General features: G+C 45.2%; 1 pseudogene; it reads left to right on the top strand.

The window, feature by feature from the left end:
• The first annotated feature begins 209 nt into the window (after positions 1-209).
• LOC132481560 (nuclear RNA export factor 3-like) lies at positions 210-17,371 on the top strand (annotated as a pseudogene).
• Positions 17,372-19,369: the final 1,998 nt, after the last annotated feature.

The raw sequence follows: 19,369 nt of genomic DNA, 5'->3' as shown, positions 1-19,369 counted from the left end.
GGGCAGTAATTACAGGAAGTGAAGTCTCCTCTGGCCCCCAAGACTCTCCTCCTCTATGCTCTTGGGGAGGGGACTTCCTGTTAGGACTCCATCTTGTTTGTGTGGCTCTGACAGAGTGGTTTGGGGCTTGCACTCTCCTTCTTCGGCAGCCCTTCCTGATATTCTCCAAACCTCCAGCTCCAGACCCACAGATTCTCTTCACGAGCAGCCTGTGAGGAGGGTGGTGACAGATCACTGCCTTCAGGCCAGCCCATGGGTGAGTTGGTCAGCATGAGACCTTGTCCTCAGATCCCCACAGGGCAGGAGGGGTTCTGGGTTCCCTCCCTAACCCCAACCCACAGGACCCCCAGCAAGCTGACCCCCCTTTAGAGAAGGCATGCAGAGGGCTCAGGCTCACTATTTCCCACTCTCTTGAGGAAATGGGCCAAGTGGGCTCTGACACACCCATCCTGATTCCATGTGGAAAACCTCCCCTCGGGCTTCCCTGGTGGCGCAGTGATTGAGAGTCCGCCTGCCGATGCAGGGGACACGTGTTCGTGCCCTGGTCCGGGAAGATCCCACATGCCGTGGAGCAGCTGGGCCCGTGAGCCATGGCCGCTGAGCCTGCGCGTCCGGAGCCTATGCTCCGCAACGGGAGAGACCGCAACAGTGAGAGGCCCGCGTACCGCAAAAAAAAAAAAGAGAAAACCTCCCCTCTTATGGAAATGGCCATGGCTGAGGTGAATTATTTCCCCTGGCTAAGGAAAAGGCAAAAGTCATGTGATCTTCTCAGGTCTAGGGTTTGGAGAGTAGGGAGTGTCATCTAGGTGGGGCGTGGGATTGTGTAAACTAATATTCCTTGGATTTATACGAGGTGGAGGAGGGGCAGAAAACCCACCATTACCACTGAATATTACATTAACTAGTCAGGGTAAATTGTATTAGTCCATAGAAGCTTACTGAGGCTTGCTTTCTTGCCCAGCATATGCTCTATTCTGGAATGTTCGATGAGTAGTTCTTATGAGCATTGTTCTATGTCAATTAAATACATTTGTTAAGTAACATTTTGTTGTTTTTTTTAATTTAAAAAATCTGCTTGTTATTTTAATTGGAATACTATTATTTCACAGATCAACTTAAACAGAACTAACGTTTTTTATGATGTTGAATCTTCCTAACCTAGTATTGTATATTTTTTATTAGTTTCTGCTTTATAACAAAGCTTTTCCCTCTAGCTGAGTTTTTGTCTGCCATTTTGTGCATCACTCAGTGAGCTATGTTAAAATTTCCCACTGTGACTGTGACTTTGTCCATGCTCTATTTCTGTTAGATTTTGCTTTGCATATTTTGGCTCTATTTTAGGACATGCATACAAATTTAGAATTTTATATTAATATCTCCTTATTGTATTGAACCTGTTATCACAAAGAAATCTCCTTCTTTCTCTAGTGATGCTTTTTTCTTTAAAGTGTACCTTTTCTTTTACTGATAGGGTTATACCAGCTTTCTGTAGGTTACTGTGGAAAAGGTATACATTTTGCCATTTTTTTTATTTTCAAATTTTCTAGATGATTAAAATTTGCATGTGTCTCTTTTCAGGAGCATTTGATGGAAGGTTTCTTGTCCAGTCTGATAATAGCTGTCTTTCTATTTGGAATATTAATCTGAAATTTTTAATGTAAAAGTAGATGTAATTTGGTTTATATATACTATCTTACTGTATATTTATTTTTGTCTCTTCTAAGTTCTTTTTCCTTTCCTTTCCTTTGAAATGATTAACATTTTATAACTATTAAATTGTTACCTCAAGTGGCTAGATAAACATTCTTTTGCCATTCTTGTAGTGTTTACCCTTCAGATTACAGTGTACGTTTTTGCCCTTTCAGTCTAGTGTTAGTTAATTAGTTCTTTAAAACTCCTCAGACAATTAGGGGACCTTGAGACACTTTGATTCCATATACCCTCCAAATTTATTGTCATGCATTTTCATTGTCTATATATTTAAATCCCCAGAAGAAATTACTATCATTGTGTTATATAGTCAACACTCATTTAAATTTGCCTACATATTCACAAATGTCATTAGTCTTTCTTTCCTGTATCTATGTGCCTCCACCTGGGAGGATATTTCTTCTGCCCAAAGAAGAGCCTGTAACATTTCTTTGAGTCTGAGTCTTCTGGTCACATATTTTCCGAGTTTTTGTTACATGATGATGAAATGAATGCATATTTTAGGACTGTTTGTCCTTAAAGCATACTTTTTCTCCTATTACAATAATACTGTTACACTGAGTTGATATCTTGTTACTTTTGGAAACTTCTCAACAAAGATCTCTTCAAATACCACTTCTCCACTGTTCCCTCCCCTTCTTTCCGTGACTCACATTAACCATGTGTTAGCTATGTTCACTGCATCACCTTTAATTATCTCCCCCTCGCTTTTGGTATTCTCCATGCTATGTCTCTCCAGGCTCCATTCTGGATCTTTTCATCGGCCTTATCGTTCATATCTCTAATTCTTCCGTCAGGCAGGGAGGTCACCTTTGACCCTTGAACCATCACACCAGGGTAGATTTCAGGGTAGATTTTATTGTGCCCCTAGAGCCGAGCAGAGAAGAGAGAGTTAGAGGTGAAAAGCTACTTGTCCCAGGTCACATAACCTGAACCAAGCAGAGCAGGGACTAACATCACAGACTAAACCCTGGGTCCAGACCCTTTCCTCTGTGCTTGTTTTCTTCTTGGCTGTGAACGCTCCCCACCTCTCATTTCCTGAGAAGTGGAACCACAGTGAAGTTTCTAAGCCTTTTTTTTAGCACTGTGATACATTTCTCTTTAGATTATAAAGTCAGTGATATTTCTTCATTAGCCATGAGAACTTTCCCAGGAATTTTTCTGGTACTGGGCCTATTGATGTGTTGTTCTCAATTTCAGAGAACATTGATCAAGTGAACACTTTACAAAGAAAAGCAAGATGCAGGGGTATCTACCGAAGGAGACAGAGCTCTTGGTCTCAACAGGCCACATCCCAGCAGCAGCAAGATAGAGAATCACTGCGAAGTGATGCTCACGTGGACATCCAAGCAAGATAGTAAGTGACGAGGCAGCATGGCTGACAAGTATCAACCAGTGAAAAACAAAACCTTGTAGTTAAATATGTCACTTTTCTCTCTAACCTGGAAGAGTGAGGAATGATGGGATCAGGTTAACGGTTGAGCAATCTTTATTGTAGCTCTGCTATCATTGGGGAAAATGTAGAGAGGACTTCCCAAGACTATGCGGACCACTTTCTTCTCTCCACTTCCCCACAGTGCTCCCTATGCCCTTCCATCCTGTCATCGGAGAGGCAATTTTCAGGAACAAGACGAAACCCCTGTTAACAAGGAGACAGAGCAAATGCGTCCAGAGAGAAGAATGGAGAGAAACAGGCAGGATGAGACCTTGGGGAGCTGGTTCAAGATCAGAGTGAGTGTGCTGGCTAAATGGACCTAACATGTAGAAGAAGATGACAGAGAGAGTCATGTTGGGCGCATGTAGAGATGCTGGGACTTTTCTCTCGTGGCAGTGGAGCTGGTAATCTGTCTTGTTATTACTAGGAGTTAACTTCCTAGATCATGTGAGGGCAGGTTCAGAGAAGCAATATAAAGGGAGCAGACTGACTGCAGGGAGCATGGGAGACGCTGTCTAAAACAAAGGAGGAAACTACTGCCAAGGAGATGCAGCAACTCCACACCAGAAGACGCAGTTTGGCTCAAGCTGAGTGTGGGAGGAGGTTGAGTCTCTGGGATCCTTGTCAGAGGGGCAGGCCAGGTCTGCCTTAGGTAGGATCTCTTAGAACTTTATAAAAGTAAGTACGTGTGAAAGATATGAAGTCGATTATTTCAGGAAAAGTATTTAAATGGAAAGAAAGGATATATAGGAAGCCCATGTCTGGTGTAAAAGTTAGCGATAACAGATATTGTCCTATCTTAAGAACTTACCTAAAGCCTGAAAAAAGGTCCTAAAGCAAGACACAACTGGGTCTTATCTTAACCTTGGATTCCATTGTATCACTTTTCTTTCCCCAATTATTTCTTTGCCTCTTAGGTTCCCTTCGGTATTAAATATGATGAGAAGTGGCTGCTGAATTTGATTCACAAGCAATGCAGTGTCCCCTTCACCCCAGTCGAAGTAAGAGAGGACATTGAGGCCGATGAGAGGAAACGGGGTAGATGGCAGGCCCAGATGAGAAATGGCTCTGGTCTCATATTATGCTTCTCTTGTCACTCTCCCTACAGTTTCACTATGAGAAAATGGAGGCCCAGTTCTTCGTTCAGAATGCCAACATTGCCTCCGCACTGAAGAATGTCAACGGCAAGATTTACAATGAGGCTAATGAAAGGGTGTGTGTCAAGGGCATGAGCAGGGCTAGCTGGGAGCCAGAGGGCAGGGCAGGGGCATGGTCTTGCTTGATCCCAGAGCTCAGATTTCCTGGAGCTTACCCAGCCCCTCTTGTGTTCTCAACAGATATCTATCTTTGTTGATCCCTGTGATGCACCCCACTCTGTGCTGAAGGAGCTGAGGTCAGAAAAGGTGGAGCAGATAAAGGTAATGCAGACTCAACACAACCTGTGCACTCACAGCCAGACCCACCTATTGCCCCCGATCACCACCTCAGACTCAGAGCCCCTGAACCCCATCCCTAACTCAGCATCTGCCCGTGAAGGAACGATATGATGCCTCCCAGCAATCTCGTGACATCCAGGGAGTCTGCTCTGACCCTGGTATGGCGACAGCAGCAATTGTAGAGCAGGTGAGAGCAGAGGGGTCTAGCTGGGAAGGATACTCAGGAATGGTAACTCGGGGAGGGGTTGGTGCTGGAGCTGTACCAGCCAGGAGCCTCTCAGCCCCCGATTCCCTCCTCCTGGCTTCCTGGAGACTTGATGACCCGTGATACTGGAATGGCGCAAAACCCTAGAAATGGCATGGCTGCCTCCCTGCAGACCCATCCAGGGAAGATGCCCAAGATGAGGACCTTAGACCCAATGTTGGGGCTGGTGGTGATGGTGGGAGAGATTAGGTAGAAGAGGCAGATTGGTCTCAGGTATCTACCCCTGCTGGGGTCCTCACTCTAACTCTTTCCTCATCATAGCTTTTGGCCTTGGACCTGAGCGATAAGAAACCCTACCAGCTGCACGGCCTGTCCAACACTATGCCGAATGCTTCCAACACCAAGAACTGGAACCTCTCCAACACTGAGGTGAGGTGTGGTACCCAGATCCGTCATGGAAGGGAAGGTGGGAAGGCTCATGTGATGGTGACAGAGGAAGGGAAATGGATTTGTAGGAAAAGGAAGGGACTAGGGGTGCACGGCCATCCTGGCTCTGTTTCTCTGGCCCATGTGGTTCCTCCTCATAATCACAGGTGAAGTCTGCAGGGGAGATGGACAAGGGTGAGCGGCTGGAGCCAGAAGGGATGTGTGCAGAGAGAAATCCCCTGTGCACCACCTTCCCTGATAAGTCAACCAACATAAGGTCAGATGTATCCTCTGTTTCCCGCTGGCAGCCTGAGCTATTCCCGAAAGTGCCCGTTTGCAAGGGGCAGCTGACGTGGACCTCAGGGAGGACTATAGACCCTATGCTCTCCTCTCTGCATCACAAAGTGCACAGAGTTTCAACCACAATCCATATGGGCCCCCAGCCCAACATGTGCATATTTTACATTCTTACCTGCTGTGTCTGAGCCATTCTGGGGCAGGTGAAGAGCTGCAAAAGGGGTGCCATTTCACATTTCCTCTCTCTTCTTCCCTGACCCCAACCATGGGAGAGCTTCTTTCCCTTCCCTTTGTTTTCTCTCTCTCCCTTGTCTCTAGGCCCATATGTCTCTGTCATCTCACCCCTCGTACCTTCACTCCCTTTCTGTCTTCATCCCCTCCATCTCCCTCCCTGAGCCCCACCTCACTCACCTCCCTGCCCCAGCATGCTGGGCCACCCATGGGGGGAGTCCAGGTCTTGGTCCATGTCTTGGCAGAGCGCAGGACCCTAAGTGAGGTGGCAGAGCCTCGGGCACACACCCCATTCCCTCTTCTCCCCACAGCCTTCAGCCGGGCCCTGGAGGAAGGAAGGGAGGGGAAGGAAGCCCTGCAGCATGGGTTTGAAATGCTGGTCATGGTGGCACTGGAGAAGGGAAGTCCACGCATTCTGCGGGGAGCTACCCAGGGGAAGGAGAGGAAGGGAGGGAGGGAGGCGGGGAGGGAGGCAGGGCATGCTCTCCCTCTGTGTCAGTCGATGGGGGACGTGTTCAGGGCCCTGGAAGGCTGGGACACTGGGGTGTGGGTGTACTTGCTCCCATGAGGAAGAGGGTCACCTCCACAGTTTCACTGACTTTTCTGTTTTGTCTTGATTTTGGCAGCTCCATCCTGGAATTGTTCCCCAAGTTACTAACCTTGGTAAGTGCATTCCTTGTTCATGGACTCCTCTAACTGGCACTGACAGCACCCACAAACTACTCTGAACCCCATTAGGTCTTGCAACAGTTACAGTTTTGAAACTGACCCTTAAACGTCCTGGGCGGAGGGGGATGGTACAGCCCCTGTGGGAACGTGACAAAGGCTCTGGATCTTCTTCAACCACGTTCTTCACAGGCTTTGGGGAACCCACGGTGATGATCCAAACTGTAGTCCTGCCCATGGAATTTCCAGGGCTCTTTCACCCCTGACCTCTGACCCTCACCCTCTCTTGGGCTCATCCTTTTCCCTGATCATCCAACACCACCTCCTGTTCTGCACTGCTGACATCCTCTTCTCTTCCCCAGGATGGCCAGGAGACATCCCCACTGGCTAAATGTGGTATTGAAGCCTGCAAGCGCTTACCAACCTGCAAGGTGAGGATGGAGGATCAAGCCGGGTTTTAAGTGGTGCCTGAGAAGGGGGTGTCAGCCCTGGTCCTGAGGACTGTTTTGATTCCAGGGAAGCTACTTTGGATCTGATGAGCTCAAGAGCCAAGTCCTGCAATTCCTGAGGCAGTAAGTACCTCTTGGAAGCTGAGCAAGGGGAGGAGGGCTAGGACAGTTGAGGCCACCTAAGCACAGGTCTGCTCAGGGGAGTTTTTAAGTCTCATTTGAGGTCCAGACCACGGAGGGAGACTGTCCTCATTGCCCCCCCTTAGGTACTACTTGATCCATGACTACGGAGACCAACAGGTTCTCGCAGGGGCTTATCACGAGGAGGCCTGCTTCTCCCTGACCATTCCCTTCCACCCCGAGGACCCAGCCCCGTGAGTATCACAGCACAGGCTCTGCTCCCGGGCCGTGTGGCTCCCCAGCAGACAAAGGCCAGCTCCTGCAAATACGCACCACCCACTGTTGCTCTTTGTCTCCTAGAAGCAGCTTGTGCGAGTACTTCAAGGACAGCAGGAATATGAAGAAGCTCAAGGACCCCCGTGAGTGTGCAATGGGAAGACTGGGTGGGAAAGGGCGGCGAAGGGGTCAATCATAGGGCCCAGGGCGTGGCAGCCCCTGACCTTCGCTCGCTTGCCCTCCCAACACAGACCTGCGGGTTCAGCTGCTGAAGCACACAAAACGTGTCATTTTGCACACCCTCTGTGGGTTGCCCAAGACTCAGCATTACTTCAGCTCCTTCGTGGTGGACATTTGGTTCCAGACGGTGAGCGCCTGCTTCCTGCCTCGGGCGGGCCCAGGAAGCTGCAGGTGGGTAGGAGGTGGAGGTGGTGACTGGGCACCTGGGCTCTTCCCTTTCAGAAAACAATGCTCTGCTTCTCCGTCAGTGGGGTGTTCGAGGAAGGTAAGTGTGTGTAGACCCCCTCCCCTGATGTCTCATTGCTCCCTCCCCCTGGCCAGGCTCACTCCCAGACCCACCCAGCTTCCCTGACCCCTTCCCTCCCCTTCCATTCCCTTCCGTTCCCTCCCCTCCCCTCCCCTCTCCTCTCCTCCCCTCCCCTCTCCTCCCCTCCCCTCCCCCACTGTGTTCTCCAGCCCTCAGGCTTCCCACAGACAACCCAGGTCTGATCTGTGTCCATGCCTGTCTGCCCTGCACACCCTGGGCGTTGGGGATATAGGCTGTGGAGTTTGGTGCCTCTCATCCCAGATCCTTACTGTGAGAACTTGGGCCGCTATTGAACCTCTCAGTTTCCTCATTTGAACAATGTGGTAGTAGTATCCACGTCTTGGGCGGCTGTGAAGAATGCATCCTGTGAACTTGTGTAGTGGTTGTCAGGGGCCCTGTTGTCACTGGGCGCAGACTGCTCCTATAGTTGCCCTCCCCATTCCCGACACCCTGGCCCCCGTGAACAACTGCCCTCTCAGCATGAGTGTCCAGTCACACCCTGACTGGGGACCGCCACGTGAGCGTGTACAGCACGTGCGGTTCTAAGGGGTACTGTTGTTTGTTTGCTGTTGAAGTGGAAGGAAGTTCTCAGAGCTGTGTGCGTGCCTTCACCCGGACCTTCATCACTACCCCTGCCAGCTACTGCAGGTGAGAGCCCTGTCGTGGGTGGGAATGCCCATCCTTCCCTGGGCTCAGTAGCGTGGGAATGTGATGGCACAGACCTTAGGTTTACTCGGTACTGTGGAAAGCCAGCAGGGAGATGCCAGGAGCAGTCTAGCCTAGTGGTTTAGAAGAGTGTGGGCTCTGGAATCGGCCTATGCATTCACTGCTTCCCCAACACTCACTCGCTGTGTCCTTGGGCAAGTCACATGACCTCTGTGTGACTCAGTGTCTTCTTCTGAGAATGGGAATCAGACTGTCCGCCCCTTGCACTGTGGTAAAAGGTAAATGCGAAATTGTCCCTGGGTTAGGGATAAACCTATAAATCGAGTGAAGGTGGTAGACAGCCTCTCCAAAGGTGGGCTCTGTGGGGAGGGGCAGAGGTACCAGTCAAGGAACCTGGGAGACAGACACAGGAGGGACGTGGAAGGAATCTGGTTGCTGAGTGCCACTGGGAGCAGAGTCAGTATTGGGGGTGTGTGTTCCATCCATCAGTTTTCTGAGGGCCCATTTTTGCTTCAGTCTGTGCATCGTGAATGACGAGCTGTTTGTGAGGGATGCCAACCCAGTGAGACCCAGAGTGTGTTCTGCATCCCAGTGCCTACACCCACCTCCAGCTCCATGTATACCCTCTCCCAGCTGCAGCAGGACATCATGGAGGCATCCTCCACCCCATCTGAGATGAACCTCTAGTGGTCTCAGAAGTGAGTGCTGGGTTTGCATGGGGATAGGAGGGAGCTGGGACGAGTAGAGGAGGGATTAAAGGGAATTTTCAGGTCATTATTTTAAATCTATTTTTTCTTACAAACGTTTACTTGTGAAAAAGTCCCTAATTTCATACTAATACATTTCCATGTACTATAAAATACAGGTTTCCTATCTTATATACTGTTCTGAAACTTCTTTTATTAGCAGTACCAGCATAGTTTCTTCTCAGTATATGTGAAGCTACATTACTCTTTCTAAGATCAATATATCAAACAATTGAATTCCTGGAAGCCATAAGCTATTATTGATCGCCATTTACCTTTTCGCCTCTTTTTCAGCATTACATGCAGTGGCATCTGCTCCTTCTGGTACATACATGTTGGTAAACTTGAAGGCTTGCTCTTGTAGCATAGATTTAGCAGTGAAGTTGTGTGGTCAAGTGTCTCCAGTTTGGTCCTAAGGGAGGTCATCTATCCTCCCCCACTACAGGTGCTTTCAGTACAATGACTAGACTATACCAGAAATAAAAACTTCTTTACTCATCAAAAAGTGAATTCTGAGAATTCAGCGATAAGACGAAATAGACCTCTAGGGTTTCAGGAAGGTGCAGGCGGACAGAAGTCAGGTGCCCTGGGGTTGACACTCACGGCTGCTGGCTCTGCTGACATCCCAATTCTTTCTCTTTACTTTCTTCAGTCCAAGGGCAAAATTCCAGATGAGACCCTCACCCACTGACCTGGGATCTTGAGAGCAAAACTCTGCAAATGAGCCTTTAGATGTCATTCTCATCCTCATCATATTTGTTACCTCTCTTCTCTTAACTGAAGCCACATCCATGACTAAGCTTGCAGTCCAGCTAATCAGGAAGCCAAAGTTTACCGTGTAGGCCTGCCCGTTGCTCTATATTTTTCCCACGCATGATCCTTGTTTATCTTTATATTAAAGAGTAACATTGCACATTATATGTTGTGTGTCTTGGATTGCTTTTCCCCTGACCCAACCATGAGTTAGTGGGGCCAGGACCAAAAGGTCCCATCTCCTGCATCATCCCTGGCAGTCTCTAGCATTTATATCTGACCTACACAGTGCTTGAAAATTATACAGTAACGACTCCATTCCTGGACTACCCTAAAATCCACGCTTTGCCTCCTGATAACCTTCTCTCCACCACTTCAGTACTCACAAGTTGTGACCGTTCTGATGTTCACTTCTATAAACAAATATAATGGATTTAGCAAGTAAAGTACCATATTTACTCCAATAATTATGGGTTCCTTAATCATTTCACAGGTCTAAAACTTTGTTAACATTTTTATTAGGTTCTTAGGCTTTGTACCTAAGACTGTTTTCCCCACAAATCCTGTGTTGTTTTTCTAACTTTTTAAATTTGAAATAATTATTGATTTACCAAAAGTTGCCAAAAAATGTGTAGAGAGGTCATGTATACCCATCACTCACCTTCTCCTATTGATAACACCTTGTATTACTTTAGTACAGTATTGAAACAAAGAAATGGACATTCGTACAATCCACTGAGCTTACCACAATTTCGCCATTTTACATGCACTCATTTGTGTGTTAGAACACTTGTGTATAGTACTTATATATATAATTCCATGCACTTTTACCAGCTGTGTAGGTGTTCTAAACATCACCACAAAAAAGATAAAAAACTGTTTCATCACCACACGTTTCCCTCATGTTAGCCTTTATAGCCACACCCACGTTCTTCCTGATCCCACATCCCTAAACTCTGTCAAACAGTATTATAATTTCCTAAATGTCATAGAAATGGAATCGTATGTTACATTACCTTTAGCAATGAATTTCTTTCACTCAGCATAACTCTCCTGAGATCCATCCAAGTTGTAAAGTGTGTCTATCGTCTGTTCCTTTTTATTGCTGAATAGGATTCCATGGTGTGAATGTACCACACTTTGTTTAGCCATTCCCCCATTGAAAGACATCTGGGCTATTTCCACTTTTTAAGTATTGGGAGTAAAACTGTGATGAACTTCATGTAAAGGTTTTTGTGTAAACATAAATTTTCATTTCTCAGGGTAAATTGCCCAGAGTTCAACTGCTGTATCGTATGGTAATTGCATGTTTCGTTTGGAAAGAACTGCCAAATTGTTTTCCAGACGGCCTGTACCATTTTGCATTCCCTTTGGCAATGTATGAGTGACTCAGTTTATCCAGTGTCACCTACTTTTGATTTTGTCACTGTTTTTCTCAGCCATTCTGATAGGTGGGTTTAACATTTCATTGTGCTTTTAATTTGCATTTGCATGATGGCTAAAGATGTTGAATAGCTTTTCCTAAGCCTATTTGCCCTCTGTTCATGTCTTTCGTCCATTTTATAATTGGATTAAGAGGCAAGAAGTTACCTCTAGAGAGCTGCCCTGGCTCTGGCTAGCAGGCAGAGTAAGAGAATGTGAGGCCCCTCGAGACTCACTTTTCTTGACAGGGAGGGCAGAAGTGGGGATGAAGCTATTAAATGTTCCTCAAATTAGGACTGAACTTGGATATGGAACAGGATTAAGAGGTGGGGGCATCTCTGGGTCCATCTGTGGAGATCTGGATAGGTCAGAAAAAGAAGGGGGATATGGGGGAGAGGAAGAACAGTGGAAGGAGGGAGATATGGGGGGATGCCTTCTAAATGATGCTAGATTCATCACTCTCAGCCTGCTCAATGGAGTGCAAAAAACTATTCTCCGAGACTTGTGGTTTTCAACTCTGGATATCCATTAGGATCCCCTGTAATGCTCAGATTCAACTAACTGAATCAGAGCCTCTAGGGATAAGCCCAGTCATCAGTATCTTCAAGGTTCACCTCAGTTGATTCTAATGAGCTGTCAAAATTGAAAACCTTATCTGATGGTGTATTAGTTTGCTATGGCTGCCATAACAAGATACCACAGGCTGAGTAGCTTAAACAACACAAATTTATTTCTCACATTTTAAAGGTTGGAAGTTCAAGATCCAGGTGTCCACAGGTTTGGTCTCTTCTGAGACTCTCTCCTTGGCTTGCAAATGGCCTCCTTCTTAGTCCTTCTTCACATGGTTGTCCCTCTGTGCATACACACCCTGGTATCTCTTTATGTGTCCTAAACTCCTCTTATAAGGAAACCAATCATATAGGGTTAGTGTCTATCCTAAGGGCCTCATTTTAATTTAATCACTTCTTTAAAGACCCTATCTTCAAACACAGCCACATTCTGAGGTACTGGTGGTTAAAGCTTCAACATATGAATTTGAGTAGGACACAGTTCAGTCCACAACAGATGGTATGAGAAATACCTTGGTGAGAGAAATTCATCTCCCTTTTAGCTACCTTCCTGGAACTACTATACAACACTTCTGCCATCACCTCATTAGGTAGGAGTTGGTCATATGACCATTCTTGCCTGCAAAGCAGGCTATAAATATGTTCTTTTACTGGAAACATTACTGTACCAAATAAATGTGGGATTCTTTTATTAAGAAAGAAGGAGAATTGGTATAGAACATATGCTACACTTTCATACCCAAGGCAGCTAGAAGCACTACCTCAATTATCATGTCCTTTCTACCCAGTTTTCCAACCACAGTTGGAAAATAACTACGTCATTCACTCACTCATTCATTCATTCAACAAATATTTATTGGTTACCAATGATATGTGAGGCACTGTGATAGGCACTGGAGATAAATCAGAGAACCTGACAGACAGGGTCATGGTTCTCATGGAGCTCACATTCTACAGGGGTTCATTCACTCAAGATTTAAAAGCCATTAAGAAAATAATATGGGAAAATATGACAAAGAATGACTAGGGTGGGGAAGGCAAGGAAGGATTTTCTGAAGGTGTAACTTAGATTTAATATTCAAATAACAAGAAGTACACAGTCAGCAGTGGGAAGATATCGGAGCTGAGCCCTCGAGACAGAGGGAAGAGCAAGATGAAAGGCCCTAAGATATGGACAAGCTTGGCAGTTTTAGGGAACAGCTTGTATGCCAGTGTGTATTGGGAGGACAACGTTAGAAAATGAGGTGAGAATGGTAGGAGGGGCCAAATAACAGAAGGTCCTGTGAGCCATGGTAAGGACTCTGGCTTTTGATCTTATTATGATGGGTGCTTTCTGAAAGGAAGGGAAGTTATTATTATAATCTACTTTATTAAAGCTCATTCTAAATGTTCCTTGGAGGACAGACTGAACTAGAGCAACTGTAAGATCAAGAGACAAGATTAGGAGTCTACGACATGCATGAGAGTGAGAGGTTACAGTCTCGTAGACCACAGTCGTAGCAATGGAAGGGGTGAGATGGGGTTTGAAATGACATGTATCTTGGAAGTACTGAACTTGTTGATGAAGTCCACGTTTGTGGTAAGGGATAGAGAGGAAGTAAGTGTGTCTCTTGGAATGTGGATTTTGGCAGCTGGGTTAGGGTGGTTTTCTTCGCTGGGGAAATGAACGGGGGACCAGCTTCAGTGCAATGCCAGGAAACTGACAGTTCTGTTTTGACCATGTCGTTTGCGGAGCCTATGAAAAATCTGGGTGGGGAGCATGTGGGTGGATGTATAAGTCAGGAGATCCTGAGAATATTCTTGGCTGTGGCAAAAACAAAAAAAAAACAAAAAACAAACAAAATAAAACAAAAGAACAAGCATGCAAGAAAACAAATGAAAAACCCAACTGTACAGTTCAATCTGAAAATACAGGTTGATTCCACATATGAGCATGATCCAGGTCTAGATTCTGGAAGGGATACAATGACATAATAAAAACCTACTTCACTGAGTTATAATTTACGTTCAACAGAATGCATCAATCTTTTTTTTTTTTTTCCACTGTTCTGCACGGCTTGCAGGATCCTAATTCCCCAACCGGGGATCGAACCTGGGCCCCATGCAGTGAGAGCACCGAGTCCTAACCACTGGACTTAGCTATAAGGCTAAGGCTCTGGCCTGCCAGGGGCTACTAACTGTCAGAGAAGGAACATGTATGTCTGGAATATAACTATCATTCACCCACCTATTCATTCATTCATGCACCTAGCGCATGTCAAGCTCTGTGCTAAGAAGGGAAGATAGGACCATGAAAAAATTCAGACAATGTCTCTGTCTTCCTGAAGATTAGGAGGCGAAATAGAGAACTGCAAGTGGCTCTGGTTGCTAAATAGTAAGGGAGGTATTTGGTGAGATAACTGGGCCCCCAAAAGGTCTAAGCCCAGTGCACAGATGCAACTCTTCCCCTTCTGCATGTCTCATAGACAATGCTGTGGCATGACCTAGAATATAGAGCTGTTAGAATAGAATGAGCCTGAACATGCTGTGCATAAATGGCTGAGGAAACAGCTTTCCAAACCTTCCACCCAGCAAACAGCCCTGATTATGTGCAGAAGTAGATCTCAATTTCATGTAATTCTCACAGTTGGAGTTGTATGACTAATTATTTTGTCTCTGTGGCTAATTAATAAGCTGAGGTTAAGAAGGGTCAAGTATCTTGGAAGAAAACAGCAGATCTACTGATAATAGGAAAGTGTTAGATTTTAAGCTGTGAGCTCTTAACTAGTGTGGATGACTAGTTCCCATCCTTTAGGTCCAGGCTGAGGTAGTAGCAATGCAAGTTTCCCAGTCAAAGGCCTGGGATTCATTGGCCATTAGAGGATTTTAGGAACTGGAGAAGCTACAGGAAAATGAAAGCCTAACATGCCATCCTCCTGCCTGCTCCGCATCATTGCTCCTGCCTCTGCTCTCTTGTTTTCTATGATAACGTCATCTTAACATTAGGTTTTGTTATTGACTGAAGTGTGTTCTTCCAAAATTCATATCCTGAAGCCCTAATCACCAGTGCCTCAGAATGTGTCTGGATTTGGAGATAGGGCCTTTAAAAGGTGATTAAGTTAATTTAAGGCTGTTAGGGGATACCTTAATCCCATCTGACTGGTGTGCTTACAAGAAGAGGAGTTCAGGACACACAGAGAGACAGCAGAAGTGTGTATACACAGAGGGACAACCATGTGAAAAAGAAGCAAGAAGATGGCCCTCTTCAAGCCAAGGAGAGAGGCCTTAGAAGAAATCACCCCTGCTCACACCTTGATCTTGTACTTCCAGCCTCCAGAACTGTGAGAAACAAATTTCTGTTGTTAAGCCACTTATCTGTGGTATTTTTGTGTGGCAGTCTGAACAGTCTAATACAGGCATTATGAATGTGTTTCAGTAGGTTATGAAGCAGGTAGAGTAGACTGTCAGAAAGGATGAAAATAAAGTGATGGTAAAAAATACCAATGATCAGTAAAACTGAAAGGAATGTGGTTAATTTGTATTACTATCAGGCAAAATAGACATCAAGCAATTGCAACAAAGAAGGCTGCTATCAAACCATAAAAGAAAATGTATTAAGATTACAAATTCTGAACTTACATTCACCTAATAACATATCTTCAAGACAGATATAGCAGTAAGTAACAAAGTTACAAGTAACAGAAAGTAAAATCCACTTTTGTGTATACCATAAGGAAATATACTTGCTTATATAACTGAGAGCCCAGAGGTAGAGGAGACTTTAGGTTAGTTGATCCAGTGGCTCAAAGATATAAAGACTCAGGCCCAATCTTGAACCAATGACTGTGGCTAGGGACATAGGATTATTGCGTGAGATCTAGAGTAACTCTGGTCTCACCCTTGGAACTAGCAGTCAAATTCCCCCCAAACATGAGACTGTATGAGGGAGGAAATGCACTAATGAAAATCTGAGACCAGTTAGGAAGAAGAGGAATGTATATTGCATAGGTAAACAAAAATGTCACCTTCAGGCCCCATTTGAAAGCACAATTATCAATATGAGCATAATACCCACAGTACTCAAGCTCAAATGGTTTTCAACTACTATGTCTTTCCAGGTAACAAATACTTCTACTCAGGAAATACCTACATTGAATTAGTGAATGGGTAGTTACAAAGCACTAGAGCTCTCATCCCTGCAGTAAGTTTAGGAAGAACCACAAAGGCATCCATGGTAGCATAATTAAATCTTATTTTCTTTCTCAAATTTTTGGCAAAGCTTTTTCTTTACTACCGTAACTTGATGTTATTGTGTCAGGATAGTTTGACTAGAAGGGAATGGATTCTTTATAGTTACAATTTTATCAAGTATTACCATTCTGTAAACATACAACACAGAGTTCATAAAGATATGAAAGGTAAGAAGCAAGAAAATTGTCAACATTTATGATCAGCAACAATTTTCTTTAAAGGGCACCATTAAATTTCAATATGGAATATCTTTAAATGCTTCAAGCTGGGCTTCCCTGGTGGCGCAGTGGTTGAGATTCCGCCTGCCGGTGCAGGGGCACGGGATCGTGCCCCGGTCCAGGAAGATCCCACAGGTCGCAGAGCGGCTGGGTCCGTCAGTCATGGCCGCTGAGCCTGCGCGTCCAAAGCCTGTGCTCCACAACGGGAGAGGCCACAACAGTGAGAGGCCCACGTACCGCAAAAAAAAAAAAAAAAAAAAAAAAAAAAAAAAAAAAAAAAAAAAAAGCTTCAAGCTTTTAGAAGAAATTCAGTCTTATAAAAGTGTAATAACATTAAAGAACATCTTCTGTTAGTGTACATATTTGTAAATATGTAGAAAGGAATATTCCTCTGGGAACACTAGCCCAAGAACCACCACAGCCCTGCCTCCTGGCATACCAGGACCCAGCCCATACACCAACAGCCTGGCACCAGCTCTGGGACACATTGGGCCCCTCAACCAGCTGCTCCTGGATCTGGCCCCACTCACCAGTGGGATGAAGCCAGCCTTGGGACACCCCAGACCCTATACCCAGCTATGTCAGGAACTGGCCCCACACACCAACAAACTGACACTAGCTTCAGGACTCCGAGGCCCAGCAGTCAGAGACCCAGGAACCTGGCTGTGCCCACCAGCGAGACAACACTACCTCCAGGACTCTCTGGGCCACAGCCCCACCCACCAGCAGGCCAACCCCAGTTCCAAGACACCTTGGTCCCCACAGCCAACTGCCCTGGGATCCAGCCCCACTCAACAGTGGGCCAACACTAGCTTTTGGACACCCCCAAACCCGGCAGCCAGCCATGTGGAACTGGCCCTGCCCACCAGCAGGCTGACACTACATACAGGACCTCTAGCCCCACCACCACCCACTGCAGAGCCTAGAACCACCCACCAGTGGGCCAGCGCTAATCCCGGGACTTCTTGAGGCACTGCAGCCAGTAGCCTCATGAACCAGCCTCACTCGCCAGTGGTCACCAGCCTCTGCACAAGGCAGGGCCTGGCAACTCACTGGAACAGGGGCCAGCAACACCTACCACAGCATGCACAGTAGTGTGCTGTTCACAACAGAAGGACACACGCAGCCCTAACAGGGGGCACCCTTAGAGCATGTAGCTCTGGTGACCAGAGGGGAGAGCTCGGCTGGGACACACAGGACGTCTCCTACAAAAAGCCACTTCTCTACGGTTGTGAAATATAGCCAACCTACCAGATACAGAGAAACAAAATAGAAAATTGGACAAAATGAGTCAACAGAGGAATCTATTCCAAACAAAGGAACACGATAAAACCCCAGAAGAAGAACCAAGTGAAGTGCAGATAGGAGATCTACCTGATAAAGAGTTCAGGGTAATGATCATAAAGATGTTCAAAGAACTCAGGAGAAGATTGGATGAACAGAGTGAGAAGTTTTTAACAAAGATTTCGAAAATATGAAGAAGAACCACACAGAGAAGAATACAATAACTGAAATGAAAAATACACTACACGGAATCAACAGTAAATGAAATGATGCAGAGGAATGGACGAGCAAGCTGGAAGACGGAGTAGAAGAAATAACTGAAGCAGAATACAAGAAAGAAAAAAGAGAAAAAGAAATAGGGCAGTTTAAGAGACCTCTGGGACAACAGCAAGTGTACTAACATTTGCATTATAGGGGTCTGAGAAGGAGAAGAGAAAGAGAAAGAGAAAGGGGCAGAGAACATATGTGAAGACATGATAGCTGAAAACATCCCTAACCTGGGAAAGGAAAGAGATATCCAGGTTTAGTAAGCACAGAGAGTCCCAAACAGGGTCAAGCCAAAGGAGACCACACCAAGACACACTGTAGTTAGAATGGCAAAAATTAAAGATAAAGAGAGAATATTAAAAGCAGCAAGGGAAAAGCAACAAATAACATACAGGGGAACTCCCATAAGGCTATCAGAGCAACTGGAATGAATCCAACTGGATCACGGTGTATGATCCTTTTTAATGTAGAGTTGGATTCGGTTTGCTAATATGTGGTTGAGGATTTTTGCATCTATATTCTTCACAGACGTTGGCCTGTAATTATCTTTTTTGATAGTGTCTTTGTCTGCTTTTGGTAGCAAGGTGATGGTGGCTTCATAGAATGAATTTGGGACTGTTACCTCCTCTTCAACCTTTTGGGAGAGTTTGAGAAGTATAGGTATAAGTTCTATGTATGTTTGGTACAATTCACTGGTGAAGCTGTCTGGTACTGGACTTTTGTTTGCAGGGAGTTTTTGTTTTGTTTTAATTACAGATTCTATTTCACTTCTAGTGATTGGTCTGTTCAAATTATCTGTTTCTCCTTGACTCAAATTTGGCAGGCTGTATATTTCTAGAAACTTGTCCATTTCTTCTTGGTTGTCTAATTTTCTGGCATATAACTGTTCATAATATTCTCTTATGTGTTTTGGTTTTTGTGAGTTTATTTTTTTTGTATTTTTCTGGTATTAGTTGTTGCTTCTGTTTCAATTCTTATTTTGTTTATTTGGGCCCTTTCTCTTTTTTTCTTGGTGAGCCTGGCTAGAAGTTTGTCGATTTTGTTTGTCTTTTCAAAAATCTAGCCCTTGGTTTTATTGATCTTTTCTATTTTTACCTCTATTTTAATTATTTCCCGCTGATCTCTCCCAAAGAACAGACTTTGGGAATTTTTTCGTTCTTCTTTTTTGAATTCTTTTTCTCTTTTTGTTTATTTGAGATTTTTCTTGTTCCTTGAGGAAGGCCTGAATCACTTTGTACTTCCCTCTGAGAATTGCTTTTGTGGCATCACATAGATTTTGGAAGGTTGTGTTTTCATTGTCATTTGTCTTGAAGTATTTCCTGATTTCTTCTTTGATTTCATCACTGACCCACTGGTTTTTTGGTAGCATGTTGTTCAGTCTCCATGTATTCGTTCTTTTCCCATTTTTCTTTCTGT

This window comes from Mesoplodon densirostris, chromosome X (genome assembly GCF_025265405.1).
Source record: "Mesoplodon densirostris isolate mMesDen1 chromosome X, mMesDen1 primary haplotype, whole genome shotgun sequence".
Taxonomy (NCBI): domain Eukaryota; kingdom Metazoa; phylum Chordata; class Mammalia; order Artiodactyla; family Ziphiidae; genus Mesoplodon; species Mesoplodon densirostris.
The sequence above is the reverse complement of the archived record's forward strand: the minus strand, read 5'-3'. Positions and strand labels throughout refer to the sequence as shown.